Source organism: Ambystoma mexicanum, chromosome 11 (assembly GCF_040938575.1).
Source record: "Ambystoma mexicanum isolate Mex_15411 chromosome 11, UKY_AmexF1_1, whole genome shotgun sequence".
In the NCBI taxonomy this organism is placed as follows: Eukaryota; Metazoa; Chordata; class Amphibia; order Caudata; family Ambystomatidae; genus Ambystoma; species Ambystoma mexicanum.
The window spans coordinates 128,969,730-128,990,764 of NC_090934.1; the positions used below are offsets into that span (position 1 = coordinate 128,969,730).

Genomic DNA, 21,035 nt, shown 5'->3' on the forward strand with positions numbered 1-21,035 from the left:
CTGTTGCTCAATAATCCCAACTGTCTGCTAACATGTTATGTCCTCTTTTCCCTAAACTCCTTATGAGCACCCGGTCACCAGGCTGTAGATTATGACATTTTACTTGATGATCACATCTTTTCTTGTTTTGCAGAGTTTTCTGTTCCTCCGAAGCTTGCGCCAGTTGGAAGGCTTGAGACAATTGTTCTTGAAGATCTTTCACAAATTTGCGGCAATTCTCCACACCAGTTCCATCAGAAGAGACCCCAAAACTCAAGTCTATGGGCAGCCTGGCATCTCTTCCAAACATAAGCTTATACGGGGTGAACCCAGTGCTGTCATTCTTCATACAATTGTATGCATGAACTAACGTCGACACATGCAGACTCCATTTGAGTTTCTCTTTGGCACTCAGCATGCCCAGTATACCCAACAATGTGCGACTGAAACGTTCAGCTTGCACATCTCTTTGTGGCTGATAGGGGGATGTCCAGGTTTTCGTTACCCCAATCAAATGCATAAGTTCTTTGATGAGCTTTGATTCAAAGTCTCGCCCTTGATCAGAATGTAGGTGTGCGGGCCAGCCATAATGTACAAAGAAATTGTCTCAATGTACCGTGGCTATTGTGGTAGCCTTCTGATCTTTAGTTGGATATGCTTAGGCATATCGGATAAAATGATCGTTCACCACCAATGTGTTCTGAGTTCCGCTATTGTCTAGTTCAAGGCTCAGGAAGTTGACACAGACTAAATCCATGTGTCAAGAGCTCTGCAGGTGCTGGAGTGGCTGGATGGCTGATGCATCTGGCGCGGTAGTGAGCCTTTTCCAGGTGATGCATCTGGCGTAGTTGTGGCAATATTCGTCTACTTCCGGGCCCAATCGTGGTCAGTAGAATCGGCTTCGGACTAACTCCAGTGTTTTTTCGCTTACCAGATGCCCATGTTGATCATGAAGGGCGCGCAGTGCCAGGGGACGTAATGAGCGCAGGAGCACAAGCCAGTGTATCAGTCGCCCTTTAAGTTGACTCTCCTTGTGCAGCACCCCACCTTTCAGCACTAGCGACTTCCATTCTTTGCAGTAGGTCTGCTGATTTGTCAGGTTTCTACTGTCTGGTGGCCCCTCAGTTTCATTTTCTTTTGCATGGAGCACCTTCCATAGTTCTGGGTCTCTCAGCTGTGTTTTGTCTCAACTCAGCTCGGGTCATGTGGGGCAATTCGAGGCTTTAGACTGGTCGCATCACAATAGCTCACTGGAACCCCCTTAGCTGTTCCCCCAAGGCAGTCGATAAGACGCGGTGGCTCAGCATGCTGGAAAGTTTAATTCCTAAAAATAGCTTTCATCATTGCCACAGAAGCCATATCGATGGGGGTAGATTCTGATATATATTCGGCGAGGGGGTTTTCTGTATAGGGCATTAGCGTCAATATGATTGATTCCAGGGCAATACTCCAATTGAAAGTTGTAAATGGACAAGGCCGCTAACTAGTGATGTTCAGTAGCATCCAACTTGGCAGACAGTATGTAGGTCAGTGGATTGTTGTCTGTTCTCACCGTGAAAGTGGCTCAGTAGAGATAGTCATGCAGTTTCTCAGCCACCCCCACTTCAGAGCCAGGAATTCTAACTTATGTATAGGATAGTGCATCTCGGAGCGGCTCAATTGATGACTGGCATAGCTCACAGGACTCAATGCGCCATGCTGTTCTTGATAAAGCACTGCTATGTTGGCGAACCCTTGCACAAGCTTTCAATAATAATTGCAGAACCCCAGGAAGTTTCTCATCTCCTGCAGATTCTGTGGGGGTGCCAGGTTTCGAGAGCTTCCAACTTGGCTGGATCCTTCGGCTGACACCACATGGCAAATATACATTACACTGGTTCGACAAAACTGGCACTTATCCAAGGACACCTTCAGCCCTTGCTGCTGAATTCGATCCAAAACCTTCAGTAGCTTTGGTGATGTTCTTCTAAGGTCCGTCCAAAAACATCATCCAAGTATACCAGAACCTTGAGTAGATTCATGTCATCCACAGTTCTTTCTATCAGGCATTGAAATGTGGCAGGCACTCCCGATATCCCCTGTGTCATTCGAGTAAACTGGTAGAACCCCAAGCGGCAGATGAATGCAGTCTTTTCTTTGTCTTCGGGCAGCATAGGAATTTGATAATACCCACTCCGTAGATGTAGTACTGAGAACCATTTGCTCCCAACCAGACAGTGAAGAGACTCGTCCACTTGATGTGTGGTGGATTGATCGGGGACTGTTCTGCTGTTTAGGTGCCGGTAATCAATGCACAGTCACACATCATTGTTTTTCTTTCATGCCACCACTATGGGGGAAGCATAAGGGCTTCTGGATTCCTGGATGATACACATCAGCCAGTGATAGTCTCTGTGACCTCGCTTGGAACACGGTGAAATCACTTAAACTGATGTGATGCTTCACCCCATTGGCTTTACCTAAGTCCCAGTCACTGGTTCAAAACACATCTGCCCACAGGGACAGCTGGTCTTGTAGATGATCTTTCTTACGTTGGCCGTCATGTTGATCCTGCTTCTCCATGACTTTCTTGAGGTAGGCCTGTTAACAAGCCGGGTGCATCTTCAAAGATTTTGCAAACTGTGGACCGGCCATTTCTATACGCATCTTGTCTAGCGTGCCAAACAGAGCTGAGGATGTGCCCATGACCACGGGTACCTCCGGATTCGGGTTCCTTGTGGTGCACACTAACGCCAAGGTGGTGTTCACCCCAACCACTTCTTGTTTTAAACGGATTTTCACACATGTATATCCCAGGTATTGACAGGCGGCATCTCCCACGCCCATCAGAGTTAGCCCCTCCAGCGGTTCTAATGGCAGATGCGACATATGTTAGCGATAGTAGGGCTCATTCACAATGGTGACCTGAGAGCCACTGTACAGTAATGTTGTGGTCCTCAGCCCCTCAAGATCAACTGGGATGGTCATGGTGGGCCCGATGAGACCTGCTGGATTGCCTCAATGGAGCAGAGCTTGAGTCTGTAGTCTGTTGCAGCTTGCTGGCAGCACATCTGTGGTGTTACTGACCTCATTAACTAGACAGAGATGGTCAGCTGTGGGACCCTCCTGAGCCTTATTTGGATACGGCATAGTCTGTAGCCTTGGATTTGATGTCCTTGTTGATTTGCTGGTGTTAGTTTCTGCGGAGCTCACTCCTGTAGTCTAGGTTCCAGCTGCTCCTCCACTACAACCTCCTGTGCGTTCCCGACAATGCCCGGGCCGGAGTGGATTTAAGAGCATTAAAGCGAGCAGCCAAGTAGTTGCTTCAATCGACATTGGTTCAATCGGGAAGTCTCTACTCCTCCTCTATGGTGGCCTAGGCGTAAAATGTGCTCAATCCTCACCAGATGATCAGACAACTTCTCTCCCAGTTTCAGAGAGGTGGCATGAAACCTCATCATTAAGTCCTCTCCTGGCTCAGTAGTGCCAAAAAGCTCCCTCCAGGGTGCCCATCACTTGCTGAGAAGTTGGATCAGGATTCAATGCTCGAAGGGACTGTACCATCTGCAGTGTAGGCCACCTCAAGGCCTCTATTACTCGACGTCTCTTCACTTGGTCAAACACTTTCCAGTCATGTAGCATAAGCTGAGTGAGATCTGGCCATAGTTCATAGCCCTCCTCTCCTTTAGGTACAGGTTGCTCGCCTGAAAAAAGGTGGTAATCTAGTGTAAGTTCCATGTTCTGTAACCAAATGGGACGGGGATTGCCACACCATAGTTACTTTAACAGCCTCAGCCACTGCAGCAGCAATGACTATGGCATCTTTGGTGGGTGTAGTAGCATCCGGGCACAGAGGTCTTCTGGCCAAGTGTCTAAGGTCCAGATGGGGCAGGTAATCACAGGCTACCCACCTCGGACCTTAGGGGGCAGGGCTTTACCTGTAAGAGAAATACCACCATAACATAGAATATAACATTGTGTATCTTTACCAGGTATGCGCCCCACATTTTTCACTTTCCCAGTAATGGGTTCCAAGGGACCGGTCATGGCTAGTACCTCATCAGTCGTGATGTAAGAGGACCTCGCCCACTATGAAGCAGGCCTCTGGACTGAGCCATTCGGCTTGTACCCAATGCAACATATATTCATGTGCCATTTTAGACTTTGGGCCTCATCACGGGTTGGGCTGTATTCCCGTCTGTAATACCACCGACTGTAATAGCCCTATCACTGACTGGTCCGGTGGTATTACCACCGGATCACGGGTTGGGCCTTAACGGTAAATCCCCATTCCTGATTGGGTCCATTGGATCCAATGGGGAATTTTCGGTGCTAATACTGCGGGCTAATACAGCCGGCTGTAATACTGCCGAAAACAGGGATTTTCACCTCTAGAAAAAAGTTGTTGGTAAAACAGCTGATTTAACGCCTAACTCGTGATATGGCCAGCCCTTAAATGCGGCGGTAATACCATTACCACTGCATTTAATGGCTACAGCCCAACTTGTGATGAGGCCCTACGTGTAAATAAACCACCAATGCATTATGCAGTGCCTAGTACCTAGCCGTTGAAATGTACCCCCACTTTCCTTGTAAACGTTCAAAAAGTGCTCTTGGTAGGATTTTCTGACGGGTAGCAAAAAACGACAGGTCAGGCTGTCAGATGTTCCTACCCCGTCACTTTTTCCGACCCCTGCGTGGGTTGCTCAATGCCTGCTGTCGGTAGGATTTTCTGACGGGTAGGAAAAAATGACAGGTCAGGCTGTCAGATTTTCCTACCCCATCAATTTTTCCTACCCCTAGGTGGGTTGCTCAAATGCCTGCTGTCGGTAGGATTTTCTGCCGGGTAGGAAAAAGTGACAGGTTAGGCTGTCAGATGTTTCTAACCCGTCACTTTTTCCTACCCCTGTGTGGGTTGCCGAATTCTTGCTCTCGGTAGGATTTTCTGACGGGTAGGAAAAAATGACAGGTCAGGCTGTCAGATTTTCCTACCCCGTCGCTTTTTCCTACCCCTGGGTGGGTTGCTCAATGCCTGCTGTCGGTAGGATTTTCTGACGGGTAGGAAAAAATGACAGGCCAGGCTGTCAGATTTTCCTACCCCGTCACTTTTTCCTACCCCTGGGTGGGTTGCCCAATGCCGGCTGTCGGTAGGATTTTCTGACGGGTAGGAAAAAATGACAGGCCAGGCTGTCAGATTTTCCTACCCCGTCACTTTTTCCTACCCCTGGGTGGGTTGCCCAATGCCTGCTGTCGGTAGGATTTTCTGACGGGTAGGAAAAAGTGACAGGTTAGGCTGTCAGATGTTTCTAACCCGTCACTTTTTCCTACCCCTTGGTGGGTTGCCCAATGCCTGCTCTCGGTAGGATTTTCTGACGGGTAGGAAAAAATGACAGGTCAGTCTGTCAGATGTTCCTGCCCCGTCACTTTTTCCTACCCCTGGGTGGGTTGCTCAATGCCTGCTGTCGGTAGGATTTTCTGACGGGTAGGAAAAAATGACAGGTCAGGCTGTCAGATTTTCCTACCCCGTCATTTTTTCCTACCCCTGGGTGGGTTGCCCAATACTTGCTGTCGGTAGGATTTTCCGACGGGTAGGAAAAAATGACAGGTCAGGCTGTCAGATTTTCCTACCCTGTCACTTTTTCCTACCCCTGGGTGGGTTGCTCAATGCCTGCTGTCGGTAGGATTTTCTGACGGGTAGGAAAAAATGACAGGCCAGGCTGTCAGATTTTCCTACCCCGTCACTTTTTCCTACCCCTGGGTGGGTTGCCCAATGCCTGCTCTCGGTAGGATTTTCTGACGGGTAGGAAAAAATTACAGGTCAGGCTGTCAGATTTTCCTACCCCGTCACTTTTTCCTACCCCTGGGTGGGTTGCTCAATGCCTGCTGTCGGTAGGATTTTCTGACGGGTAGGAAAAAATGACACGTCAGGCTGTCAGATGTTTCTACCCCGTAACTTTTTCCTACCCCTGGGTGAGTTGCCCAATGCCTCCTATCGGTAGGATTTTCTGACGGGTAGCAAAAAATGATATTACAATTCCTGTCAGATTTTCCTACCGATAGGATTTTCTGACAGATAGCAAAAAGTGACGTTACACCGGCAGCTCTACCCGCGTCATTAACCACTTAACGCCAGGGTCGTAATGAGGCCCTAAGTCTACAATATGCAGTTCCCGATTAGGGTACCACCAGGTGTCAAAACACCCCATAATCAATTTCCTTCCTGACTTCTTCAACCTAATATGTGGATGCCAAAACACAAACTCAAATTCAATGCCTCAGAACTGAAGTTTTGATTGTGGGTAAAACAGGCTTATCTAAAATGAACCCCCAGAGCCAGAATGTGGACCGCCAAGCTATTGTAAGCAGAAAGTAAACATGGGCCAGAGAGCCATGAACCATGTTTACTTTCTGTAATTACCCCCATCAAAGCTTTATATCATCAGAAAATGTGTAATAGCTTTCCACACCATGTCAGGGAATTGACAACATGGTGTTAGCGGGAGCTGCAGCGATAGCAACCATTGAAGAGGATGGTCCTTCTCTTGATCTTCGCAGCACAGTACACCACAGAACTCAGACTTGGGAACCAGTGCAGGCAATCAGTTAAGTGCGGTAGACAGGTTGGCAAGAGGCACTTGGCAAGGGTGGATGGTACCTGGGCTTCTGTGCATTGCCTTTAACTGTGGCAGGTGCTGTGGCATGCACATGAAAGCATCTAGACATGTCATTTGAGGCTACACATCACAGACAATAGTGGCAGCTGCACAAGTGGGGTGGACCATTACAAATGGTGAATCTACCCAGAATATGGGACATTCGCTGGCATTAGCTGACCATGTTGATGCTTTCGATTGTCCACTCTGTATGCTGTGATATGGTGCCTTACATACATATGGCGGCTCTACTAGGCAAATGAGTCATTGACCACCACTACATACCACGCCTAAGGCCTTTTAATCTGCACGTGGCATATGATGGCCGCACCTTTACCCGACAGGTGACTATAACAGGCATACTAGGTATTACATGACATTAAGTTGCATTAGTGATGCATTTGAAGCTGGATGTGGGATTTAGCTTCACCACATGCACTTGAGGCTGTTAGCTTTTACATTGCTTTTATTTTGGATTTTAAAACAAATTTGCAACCTATTCGATTTGTTTTACTTCTTGTGGTGCCATAGGTGTTAAAGGTCATGTGACATTGCTTCCCAATCATGGGATATCTTTGAATTGGGTTTTCTGGCCCACTTGCGACAGAATGGTCATGTCCCGTCCCCATAATCAAAAAGGTTGGACAAGCCTGGGGTCCAACCTGCAGCTGGGATGTTATGGCCAGCCTCTATCTGGCGAAGAGAGTAAGGCCTCTCAGGAAACTGGACTGACAATTTTCTTGATGAACTCCTTATTTTTGTATGTTGTATTTTATTTGTAATTTATAGAGTGCTTTACACCAAAGCGCTGAACATAAAACACTTACAGTACAATCAAGGTAAAATAATCGACTATATACATTTCAATTTAAGACTGGAAAAGGTTGTTTTTAAGAGAGGTGTGAAATAAGGAATAAGAAGTAATAGAACGAAGAGAAAGTGGAAGAGAGTTCCAATGATAAGGGGCGACCAATGAAAAGCAGTAGAACCTTTGCTTTGGCCCCAGAGATTTCTGCAGCAACTAAGGCAGGCTTCTTTGCCCAATATACGCTAAAACTGACCTTTCCTTTTCTCTCTTTCAATCACAAGGTCCAAGCAACAATGGCCTTTGTGATTTCCAAAATTGGATCTGCAAACACTATTTATCTGGGCGCTCTATCCTTTGGCTGCCAGTCTAGAGGAGACATGAATTTGACATGAAAAGACTTACATTTCAATATCTCTGTATCTTTCTTTATTCAAAGCTTATCCTCAGTCCTGTAAACGAAAACGGACACAATGCAGGGCCCAATTCAGTTTTTCACTTTCCTACAGCATGTTGTGCTTTTAGAAAATAAAATGGACTGCTCTCCAGTTAACAAAAGGTTGCTAGCTTCTTCCATGTAAGATGTATGTGTGTGCCTTGTAATGCACTTTGGACATATACTCTTGTTGTAGATTGGCTCCTAACATCACACATGTTTCACACGTCTCTTTTTCATCTGCTGTGTACAGGTGGTAGCTTACATTTTGATTTTCAAATGTCAAGTTTTGCTTTGATCCTTTTCTTTTGTATAGATTTCCCTAGAGCTCTTGGATCATCTAAGAATGATAACATCATGCATTCAGTTCCCTCCATAGGCTGGAAACCAACCAGATTATGATGTAGAAACCTATTGCTTTCAATGAAGTCCTCCAGTTCCGAGTAAACCACACATTTCAGAAAAATTGATACAGGTCCACTGGTTTCAAGATACTTTGAGCTACATGTAGTTACAGGAATCTTATGATAGCTCATTTAAGACACAGAGGCATCTGCGTGGAACACAGTGATAGATTCAAAATGTTACAGGCCACTTCTGGCAGGGCAATTCCTTGAAGAAACCTTCTGGACATAAATCCTGAGCATATACTGAAAGTTTGCTGGTGGCCACCAGGATCTGGAAGAAGACTAATGTGAGAGGTGAACATGATTGTAATCTGTTTGAAAGTGCAGTGAACTGAGGAACGTCTTCATTGTGAACCAAAGGTAATATAGTTTCTATGTCAATTTAATCCCTCTGTGTTTTATCTTTATAGAAATGAAGTTGTTCACATAGCGATTGAGATGGAGGAGTGCTTCATCCAACACTGAGGCTGGTGAAATTAAATCATTATATTCCGATGTGTTTGATTCCCACTCAGCTAATCTGGAAAGGCACTCGTTCTTACCTAGAACACTGATAGGCACTGGGTCTCCTGCTGTGTACATTTCTGCATGTATTATAACCCATCTTTTGATTTTTTTTGTATTTCGTTGATGCAATATACATCCATTGCCGGGGTTCGTAGTTTGGATAGACCCTGCCCCCCTTTTTATGTCCTGTTATCATGGGCCTGATGTGTAATTACTTTGCCTACTCACATTGGGGCATTGTTTGCCCTTCACCTTCTCATATCTCCTCTTTCTTCCTATACTATAGTTAAAATCTGGAATGTGGCCATTGGGCCTATCTGTGAATGATGCTGAAGCTGATTTCCTATCGCCCACTTCCCGGTCCTTCGATGCAATTGTCCCCTGGCCCGCCATCTCATCCTCTAGATGATATCTGTATGGCCTCCCTCTTCTCCTCCCTCTCCTAGGCAGGAGATGAAATGCAGCCCCTGTGCTTAGCTGTGATCCCTCTTTGAACCACCTTCTTGTCCTCCCTCTCACCTCTCTGTGTCCTACCTCTTCTCTTCCTATGTCATCCTCTGAAATGCAGTCACTGAGTTTTAGTGTAGCCCAGCACCCTCTCATCCCTCGAATATCTCTAGGCACTCCCTTTTTTTGTCCTCCCCTCTTCAGGATCTAGAATGTGACCTTGGGTTTAACTTCAAATGATGTTGCTTTCCTTTCACAGCTACCCATGCTTTGAAGCTAGTGTGTCATTGTAATGTTGTGAGCTGCAAAACTCCAAATGAAGGGATACATGGCAGCTGCATCCTACCCACGTGTATGTGCAGTCTGGCCACACTCCACTACTCAGAAGAAGAGGATCCAGAACGGAACCCTCCCGTCCCCTGCACACCTTACAATCCCATCACTGGACGGTTAAATAGTTATTCAAATCGACAATTTTGCAACTTTCATGGTAGTCACCAGAAAGAAATGTTTATAAATGAGAAAAAACGTTTTCTGTATTTCATATAAACAATCAGCAGTTTAATTCAACAACATATATATCAGAGAAAGTTCAGTTCAATACATGGCTGACGCGTTTCGAGATGTGGTCTCTATTCTTCTTGAGCCAAAAAAAAGTTTCTGTAGATAGATCGGTGGGGAGAAAAAGAAGCTAAATCAGGAAAGAGCATATAAATCTAAAACATAACAATCGGTCATGATTATACCAGTTTGTAAGAATTCAATACGATAAGTGTAATGTATATAGACCAATTCAAAGTCACTCAGATACAGGAGCACCTCAATACCAGGTTATACGGAAATCTAATAAACTTGATGTCCGGCTCACACATTGTGAGACTTAAATATATTAGGCAACTGACGTATGCTGTAAGTAAATGAATGTTGGTGCACTCACCATATCTTCCCAAACACATACACTCCACTAATCCCCAACATCTGGGCTGCGTGCATCCCACAAGGAGTGTGTTAATAAATGACAGCACACAGTCTAATGCAATGGTGGGTCCCATTCCAGATAAAGAAAAAATAACCCACACTGCCAGTAGAGTCTGGCTTTACTCCATCTGCCAATCCAGTATAGCACATGGCTCACAGCTACCTGCTGCCGCACATACTCTCAATTTATTATCATGCGTGTTCCTCCCCGTTACCCCACCATTTTCTCCATCTCTGGAATAGGCTGTGGGGTATAGAAACTCTGGCATGTTGCCCAGCCCTCCACGTTCCCTCTGCCACGGCCTTCACTCAAGAGATTTCATGTGGCCTTCAGGCTAAGCTATTACTGTACCTTGACTCCCTTCCTATTTCGTCCAGTTCTGATCTTCCTTACCCCTCGTCACCACATTTACCGCTCTTCAGTTAGGATGTGGCCAATAGGCTTAGCAGAGAACGTCACCTGACCATCTTTCCCCCTTTACCCAGTTTCCTGGAACTCCACTTTACTTTACCCCCCTCCACCTTCTTCAGTGAGGATTGGGAATATGGCATTTGAGCTTAGCTATGAATGTCCTTGGGTGCCTTTCCACTTTTGTCCTTTCTCCGTCCCTCCGTGCATGTTTTCATCGAACACCCTCTTCAGTCACGTATCCTTCAGTCGGTATCAGGTAATATTATCTCAACCAATAATATTGCCATATATATGGTCGTGGGGTAAAGCCATAGGCGATATTCTTAGTGGGGATAATTTATGGGTTTATTGGGAAAGGGGGTTGCTCCATTAAACACATTATGAGGGTTGCAGGGGTGTCCCCCGCAGGTTCCATGGCTTAATATTGCAGCAGAAATATGGCAATATATTTGCGGGGATATTAACACATGGAACCCTTCAGTCATTGCTGTGAATGTTCACTGACCCCTTCCCCAAATCCATCCCTAAGCTTTGAAGCTTTCTTGTTGGTAATGTAGCACAAAATAAAACACGGATAAATAAATAAACACAAAAATAAATAAATATTCTTCATACAATGAATCCGTTTCCACATGTGCTTCCACAAAACAGGTTTTGCAATGGGCCACCAAAGACTGCTTATTTCTAATGCAAAGAGAGTAATTGAATTAGGTCTAGGCCCAATCAAGATCATGTTATTGGCTATTTATGACCTGTCAAAACAGACACCTAGCATATGTAAGGATAAATACGCCATGTTGCCACCACCAAACACAACTTATCTTGCAATTTCTTTAAAACAATGACACTCATCACAAGTTTCCCACAATCCAGCAGTAAACCTGCAGAATTACCACCAAACGCGTTGCCATTGCTGCCACTCTGTCCTGTGGATATACCTCAAAATTACGATTGATGGTAGTCCCCATTACGAGGGCACTGGGGTGTTAGTCCACATATTTCGATTCCATGGGGAATTTTTCAGAATTACCGCAAGTGGTAATTTCCGCTGCAGTAATACCGCTGATTTACAGCAGTAAAGGGGAGGATTCCACCATATCACTGAAAATCAGAACACGACATTGTGGTAAAGTGGCGGTATCCAAATGACCGGCACTCTGCTGGCATTTTTAGCACACCGCCGTACTCGTAATGAGGCCCAATGTGTGGGATCTTACTGTGGAACTTGCTCTTTAAAGCTTGCTGTGATGTGGCTGAAATCAGTGCTAGCCGGTCCCTCAATATCACCCACGCGCTTCTGGGGGACACAGGAGATGCTTTCCTGCATCACTCTACAGCTGCCATTACCATTCTAGTGCAAGTACGCTGTGGACAGGCTCATTAACATTTCACAAGGACAAACTTAAAAGTCAAGGAATGTGGTGCTATGGGATTTTGTCAAAGAGATTTTATCCAATTCGAATTTATCACATGTTTTTTTTGGTGGTAGATTGTGCTGCAAATATATAGGGGGGAAGACCTCCTGCAGACCCCCACCCTCCACATTATCCCGCTACATTATTTATTCAGCTAAACCCACCCTCCCAAATATATTTGCGACCATCTTCGTTAAAATAAATTTGGTGAAACCGAATTCGACGAAATCTGCTACTGCAAAACCTCCCTATCCCAAGGAATGCAATGAGGTATCCATACTGCAAACCCTCCCTAGCCCAAGGAATGCAATGAGGTATCCAGTCTCCTTTTGATTTCCTTAGTGAGTCTCCCAAAATACGAGGGCAATACCCATGCGTTGGTGCGCTGCAAGCTGTGGCTAGGAACGCCAGCTGCAGAACACTGATGAGGCGCAGTACGGCTGAAACGTTTCTGGGGTTGCACATACTCCTATGCAGCAGCAACATGCAATAGCTGTTGAGGTTCACCGTTGACCTTTTGGCTGGTGTTAAAAGGCATTTTCATTCTGCAATGCAGCAGGTTAGCTTAAAATGTGACTGTGAGGAATTCGTGGTGATTAACAAGGGTTGGCCCTATCATGTCTTGTCATCAAGTTCTGGTTTTATCCACAAACAGTGCTTAAAACACAAACTTGTGGGGAAAACAAAAATGAGAACTCACCATTTGATGGCAGACTGAGACTCCCATTATAAGCGCGTTCTGGGATGTGTCTAGAAGTCTGCTGCCTTAACGGCTGTCTATGTACATAATGGCCATTTAAATTGGATTCTGATGATACTTATTTTAATCATATGCCTCCTTTTGTGAACTATAATTGTGTAGTAAGGAGTGCATTTCCACATCTTAATGACACACAGAGCATCTGCACGGAGAACACGATGTTGCCCCATGTGAGCGCTTGCTCGTTACACGGGGTCTCTTAATCCCTTTGGAACAGCAGAGATGCTCGTGCAGTTTGAACTGAGCGCAGCATGCCTGATATTGCAAGAGGTGAGCTAGAGAGAGTCATCATGGAAGCAAGAGTTCAGCCGACTCCTCAAGAATCTAATTTCCGGAAATATCGATGCCAGTGGCAGCTACCAGGCTGCACAGTGTCACAATAACATTCTGACGGACAGGGTTCCTGCTCTGTCTCTTTGGCCAGCAATAAGAGGGGACAACCAATAGGAGGAAGATACTATGGGCGCGAATCATGGAATATCTGCCCAGTTCAAAGTGACCTTGCACTGCTGAAAAGTGACTTTACACTGCCGACACAAACCCTGATTCCTGAAACCGTGCAAAGTGTATTTTTGCCGTGCAAAGTCTGGACGAAGTCAGCGCATAGTCATTTTGCAGTACAAAATGACTTTGCCCGGACTTTACACGGCAAAAATACTCTTTGCACAGTTCCATGAATCAGGGTTTGTGTCGGCAGTGCAAAGTCACTTTTCAGCAGTGGAAATTCACTTTGAACCGGGCAAATATTCCATTAATCGGGCTCTGAATTTTTTGCGTTTTACTTGCTAAAAGATGTATACTGCGGTGTTGTACACATGCACGTGCACCGAGGGAAGCCCAATGGATGAGAGACATTGGGCCTCATTACGAGTTTGCCGGTCCGGATACAACGGTACCAGTAGGCTTGCCGGTACCGTTGTATCCGGACCAGCAAACTCCGAGCTGTGCTCGTGGGTGCCTTTCATTCCGCCAGGTCTGACCTCGCGGAATGAGCGGCAACCGTGAGCACAGCATTTCGGATGCACAGGCACTGTTGCTAACGGTGCCTGGTGCATTCGGCTTCCCCATTCCCATTGAGCCCTATGGGGCTGGACTGGGAATGGGGAAGAATTTTTCTGGCGCCCGGGAATGGCCAAATAACGGGTCCAGCAAGGCCGTCATGACCGGGTAATTGCCCATTTCTGGATGCTGGAAAAAATGCAACTCCGGCGGCAGCCGTGCCTGTTTTACAGGCATGGCTATCGCCAGGGTTGTAATGAGGCCCATTGTATGGGCAAACAATGTGTAAGAAAAATGGATATTACAATCCCCGACTGCCTCTCACCCTCAGGATATAAGGTCAGAACTTCGTGTATTTTGGCTGAAGAAAATGAATACTAGTGACTCTGAGTAATAAGGAGTATGCCCTGGAGGGAATGGAAAACTGTTTATATACTGCAACACTGTAATAATTAGTGTTCACATTGTGTCTCATGTGATGTACTATGTTAGTATGTTCAAATGTATTGTCTAACAAAGTGTAAAACATTTTGGATGCCAAGGACTACAGAATAAATGAATACATATATTCCGATAGATGCTCAAATAACAGGGTTCATATATAGCTTAGATAGGATGACTCCACAAAGAACCATTGAGGACCATGGGCACTAAAGTGTTACCTTGAAAAGTCAGTAAAATAGACCATTGAGTTAAGCTCTGGTCTCTGAGATATAGGGGGTCATTCCGAGTTTGGAGGCAGCCATGGTGCGATCGCTCGGATACTGAACTATCGGGAAAGGGATACAGACCTCAGTAAGGCAAGAGAGAAGGGGACTTTATCCTACAAGGGCAACGTGATCAGGCTTTTTCCGGATTTTTCGGATAAAGTACAAGCGGCTAGGAAAATGTTCCTGGAGGTTAAGAGGAGGTTACGAGACAGGAACATACAGTACGCTATGTTATATCCGGCCAAACTCCGGATTGTGCATGAAGGCAAATCACTGTTTTTTCAATCCCCGGAAGAGGCTACTTCATTTCTTGATGCACTGCCGACCTTCCCAAGGTCGAGAAGAAACAACGATTGAGGATGTCCATGCTTGGGTGTGGCATATACGGCGTGCTATCAATGTGTAACTTGGTATATGTCTGTGGGAAAGGGGGTTACTGTATGGTGCATGGGAGGGGCGGGCTTATAGCTGCCCCTTGTGCGAAAGCCAGCTGTTCTGCATGCCTAAGATGGTGGTTGCGCTGGAAGGTTGGGGTATCCAGCAGGGGTTGGAGGGGGGGGGGGTGGGGACAAGCAAAGTGGGGGGAGTTGGAGTGGGAAGTCACCGACAAATTAGGGTGTTGTTGGTTTGGGTGGAGGGAGGAGTGCTGCGGGGTAGGTGGTGGGGGTAACGGTGCTGAAGATGTGGATGTGTATGGGGGTAAGAAGTGCAGAGTTAATGTGTGCCACGATTTTCTTTAGTGACAATGTTGAATTTCATGACATGGAGCGTCAGGGGCCTTAATAGCCAGCCTAAGGCTTGGAAAGTGTTGCAATATCTGAGGCGACATCGGGTCGAGGTGGCCTTCCTCTAGGAAACCCATTTGACACCGACTACTGAATCTAAATTTGGTAAGAGTTGGGGGTGCCATAGATACTTTTCCTCCTATTCTTCCTACTCCAGGGGTGTCTGCATTCTGGTGCATAGCTCAGTGGGATTTTGTCTGTATAAAGTGGTGAGGGATCAGGAGGGTAGGGCCCTAGTGGTCCAGGGGGTTATTCGAGGAAAACTCTATACGTTGATTTGTTATTACGGCCCCAATCTAGATTCCACTGACTCATTGGGTTGGGTGGAGAGGCAGTTGGGTGAGCTCCCGGATGGGGAAATTATATGGGCAGGGGATTTTAATTCTGTTCTGGACCCGCAGCAGGACCGCATGGGCAGTACAACACGGTTGAGCAGCAAGGGCTCTGACAGGATCCGGGGCATGCTCACGGTGTGGGGCATGGAAGACATCTGGAGGGTGAGACATCCAGGGGTGAGTCAGTTCACGCATTACTCAGCACCACATCATTCGGCTGCCCGGTTAGATTATTTTTTGGTGTCTCATGTGGTCATGGGCCTGGCTGCGGGGGTGGATATCATGGCCCGCACCCTCTCGGACCACGCTCCTGTTCTCCTGTCTCTCCGCAGGGGGGACAGGGAGTGGATGGGCCCCCTTGGCAATTTAAAAGTGACGAGCTCCTGGATGAGATTTTTAGGGAGGAACTGGCGAAGCTATAGATGGGTATTTTGAGGTTAACGACGGGTCGGTAGCTTCGGCTGGCGTCTTATGGGAAGGGTTCAAATGTGTGATAAGGGGGGATTGTATAGCTAACGAATTGGGGATTTTGAAGAAGATACAGAGGGATCTGGCTGTTGTAAAGGGGGAGCTGCGTCTCTTGCAAGAGGGGGCCCCTACCCCATCCAAAGAGCAGCAGGGAGACATTCTGCAGAAATTACAGGAATGTCATGCCCTGGCCCAGCGGGAGGTGAAATATATGTGGGATAGGGCAGCCCCCCGGACATATGGAGAGGGTCAAGCCACTAGGTGGTCACTTGCTGGAGCCACTCGGTTCCGTTGTCAAGGGAACAGGGCAGCAGTAATCACGGATGAGCAAGGGGTGGACCACTTCGAAGATGTGGGAATAGCTCATGAGTTCCAAAAATGTTATACTCATTTATATGCGTCCCAGCTTCAGTCGGCTCAGGTCGATATAGAGGAGTATCTCAATCAAGTAGGGCTCTATTGGTGTTTGGAGGAGCAAAGGGAGTGGCTGAACAGGCCATTGACGCTGGAGGAAGTGGTTGAGGCTATTAAATCACTGCCGGGCGGGAAGTCCCCAGGCCCAGACGGCTTTACAGCCGAATTTTATAAATGTTTTGTTGATAGGCTGGCACCGTACTTGCTACGAGGATATCAGGAGGCAGTTACCACAGGTCAGTTGCCAAACTCCCTTAGAGAGGTAGTGGTGGTTGTGTTGCTGAAGCCGGGGAAGCCCGGGGGAGATTGCTTCTCGTACCATCCAATATCTCTTATTAATCTTGATAATAAAATCTTGGGCAAGATCCTGGCAGCAAGGCTGGCGCCGTTGATGTCAATTATGGTGCGGGCAGATCAGGCATGGTTTATTCCTGCTCGGTCGACCTCGTTTGGGTTGCAGAGGATGTTTGGCTTAATGGCGGCATTGTCGAGGGATGACCCTGTTGTGGCTGTGTTGCTAGTTGCCGCCAAGGCATTTGATTCTATTGAATGGCCGTTCCTATTCATGATTTTACGCAGGATAGGAATGAGCAGATTCTTTATCTCCTTGGTGGAACTATTGTACACAAAGCCAGTGGCCAGGGTGAGGGTGAAGGGGATGTCCACCGGGTCAATTCCACTCGAGCGAGAGATGCGCCAGGGCTGTCCGTTGTCCCCTCTGCTGTTTGCCCTGGCTATAGAACCTTGGGCCGAGAGGGTGAGGGAGCTGCATTTACATCGGGGTGTCCAATTGTTTACTCATAAAGTGGTGATCTCGTTGTATGCGGATGATATGGTCCTCTTTGTTCGCCATCCGGAGGTCAACCTGGACCCAATTATGGTAGATGTTCAACGGTTTAGTGAATTTTAGGGGTTGAAGGTGAACACTAGCAAGTCAGTTATATTCCCACTGACTGGAGGGGTGTGTCAATTTCAAGATCCTTGTGAATTCCAGTGGGAATTGACCAGTACGGGCTATCTGGGGATTACGGTGGCCCGGGAGAAGGAGGTGGTGTTTCGTAGCAATTACAAGGAAACTCTTGAGTCGGCCCGATTAGATATGTTGAGATGGGCCTCTCTTCCACTCAATTTGTATGGTAGGATCTCTGTAATTAAGATGTCCATTCTGCCCAAGTTTCTGTATGTGTTTCTCAATGCGCCTATAAAGGTACCCAAGAAATACTTTCGGGACCTTCGCTCGCTGGTGACGACATTTATCTGGGCCGGCAAGGCGGCCCGTGTCTCTTGGGACAAACTCATTGCGCCGGTTCGAGAGGGGGGTCTCGCATTACCGGATTTTGAATTGTATTACACAGTGGCTCAGGCAAGTTTTCTCTGGTATTCGTACGGGATGGCGGCGGAGCGTCGGCATGTTGAGATAGAGAGGGCCATTGCATCTCCTGTGCTGCTCAGGTCGGTTATTCTGACTGCTCCGGGTCGCTTGCGGACACCGCGGAACTTGGTGGAATTGACATGTATGGCTTGGTCTCTCTTGGAACATTCAACCGTAGATGGCATTCTTTATTCGCCGGAACTCCCGACTATATTCATCCCTGGTGTCCCCCTGTCTTATGAGGTAGGGTATGTGTCGATGGTTAAAAGGCTGGGTGTTACTACATTTGGTGACCTGTTCCCGAGTGGAAGATTTATTTCCCTTGCACAATTGCAGGAGAACGGGGCCCTTTCGGGGTTGGACATGTTCTTGTATTATAGGCTGCGGGTAACACTACAGCGGCTGTTTCCATCCTTTCCTGAGTTGCCCCCAGTAGTTGCATTGCTCGATAAAATGATGAGGGGGGATGTGGGGCGGCGAGTCCTGTCGGAGTTATATGCAACGGCTCTGAGAGGTAGACTCAGCGCTGTGGACTTGAGCCAGAAATTATGGGAGAGGATATTGGGTAGGGAAATTTCAACCGACATATGGAACTACTGCTGTGAAATGACGAAGAAGGGGGCTGTCAACACTAATTTCAAGCTGATTCACTTTAGGTTTCTACATCAATGTTATTATACCCCGGCTCAGCTGAAAGAATACTTTCCCCACAGGTCGGGGGCCTGCCTCAGATGAAGGCGTGAGGGGGCGGGGTTTTTGCATGTGACTTGGGAATGTGTAGAGTTGGAGCGCTTCTGGGCGCAGGTGTTTGTGGTGGTCGGAGACATTGTGGGCGACGGCTCGCGCCTGACCCCATGCTCGCTTTACTGGGTTATACCAAACTAATACCTAGGGATACCAGGAGAATCCTCCTGATCCTGGCTAAGCGTCATGTGGCCATGGGATGAGGCAGAAGGACTGGTCCGACGATCGCCCAATGGTCTGAGGATGTTTTGTACTGTCAGGACATGGAAACGAGATGGGGCGCAATGCAAGGGAAGTGTTGGGGTGATAGGCGGATGTGGGATGCTTATACATTATATCTTCTTAAGCAACCAAGTGGAGGGGACTCGGCCCTTTTGCCGTAGAGAAGTTGGCCTTGACTCACCCAGTGGAAGTAGCTCACCTATTGACTGGAGGTCCATTTGCGAACGGCAGAGGGGGGAACGGTGGAAGGGTATGTCACTTACCGTATGTTGGAACTGGACTACCGCTTGGCAGGGGGTGTTTATACTTGGATGCCATTCTCTCTTTTCACGTTTTTGTACCTGGAAGGATATGTTGTGTCATGATTTCATGCCTTTGTGAATGCACCGGGGGAATGGGGTTGGGGGTGGGGTTTGTGGGAAGTTTGTATTGTTGAGTAAAATGCCAATAAAGAACGTTTTTTAAAAAAAATATGGAAATTACCACTACACTTGGCAGTATTGAAAAAGCAAACAGCTATACTGACCTGGGAATGGAAATGACCACTACACTTGGCAGTATTGAAAAAGCAAACAGCTATACTGACCTGGGAATGGAAATGACCACGTCACTAGGCAGTATTGAAAATGCAAACAGCTATACTGACCTGGGATTGGAAATGACCACTACACTAGGCAGTATTGAAAGTGTAAACAGCTAAACTGACCTGGGATTGGAAATGACCACTACACTAGGCAGTATTGAAAATGCAAACAGCTATACTTACCTGGGATTGCAAATGACCACTACACTAGGCAGTATTGAAAATGTAAACAGCTAAACTGACCTGGGATTAGAAATGACCAATACACTAGGCAGTAGTGAAAATGTAAACAGCTATACTGACCTGGGAATGGAAATGACCACTACACTAGGCAGTATTGAAAATGTAAACAGCTATACTTACCTGGGATTGGAAATGACCACTACACTAGGCAGTATTGAAAATGTAAACAGCTATACTGACCTGGGAATGGAAATGACCACTACACTAGGCAGTATTGAAAATGTAAACAGCTATACTGACCTGGGATTGGAAATTGCCACTACACTAGGCAGTATTGAAAATGTAAACAGCTATACTGACCTGGGATTGGAAATTGCCACTATACTAGGCAGTATTGAAAATGTAAACAGCTATACTGACCTGGGATTGGAAATGGCCACTACACTAGGCAGTATTGAAAATGTAAACAGCTATACTTACCTGGTATTGGAAATGACCACTACACTAGGCAGTATTGAAAATGTAAAGAGCTATACTTACCTGGGATTGGAAATGACCAGTACACTAGGCAGTATTGAAAATGTAAAGAGCTATACTTACCTGGGATTGGAAATGACCACTACACTAGGCAGTATTGAAAATGTAAACAGCTATACTTACATGGGATTGGAAATGACCACTACACTAGGCAGTATTGAAAATGTAAACAGCTATACTGACCTGGTATTGGAAATGACCAATAACAATGACTACCACAACCAGAATTCTGGAAAATGTTTGCAGGAACATAGAAATCCCTCCATAGAAAGCCCAATCTGTGGGACTGGAACACAGACTTTACACACTTAGGCAATTTACAGAGCTACAACAGTGTGAAGCAGGTGTCCTTTAGATGCATGAAAACGCCGACTTATTTACTCCAAAGCCCGAGGCCGGCAGCACCAGATATTATGCTGCGTTTTCGTATCAACCTGCTCCCTTTGCTGTCAATTCGAGGTTCACAACTAAATATTTCCCAAGAGAAGCTCCCCAACCAACAGGAAACAACAAAACATGTAGTCACTGAATGCAAGAAATTGGGAGCATCTTATATGTGTATCTTTGATACATGTGTGCATAATTAGGACATGATTAAGACTGAGGACTTTTGGACTTGCTGCCTCCGTTCGGGCTCGGGTTCATTGCACATGGCATTTTATCGCAGAGAGATATTTGAAGGGCCGGAACTTATAAGGGCGGGACTCCCAGGTGTTGCTAAGCAATCGGTTTGTGGAGGTTCCTTTAATGATTAAGCCCCCAACTTTCCTAATGTACATATTGCAATTTTGATATGGTTTATTAGTTGCAATTTAATATTTTAGATGTAACATTTTTAACATATTATTATATTTAGATATCCTTTATATAAGATTGCTTGTATTTTAGGTCGGTTTAAAACTATT

General features: G+C 46.4%; 1 protein-coding gene across 1 annotated transcript in view; it reads right to left on the reverse strand.

Moving 5' to 3' along the window:
- The window catches only part of EPHA10 (EPH receptor A10), a 1,411,836-nt gene that overhangs the window by 755,391 nt on the left and 635,410 nt on the right, over positions 1–21,035 (reverse strand). The gene's annotated exons all lie outside the window — the stretch shown is intronic.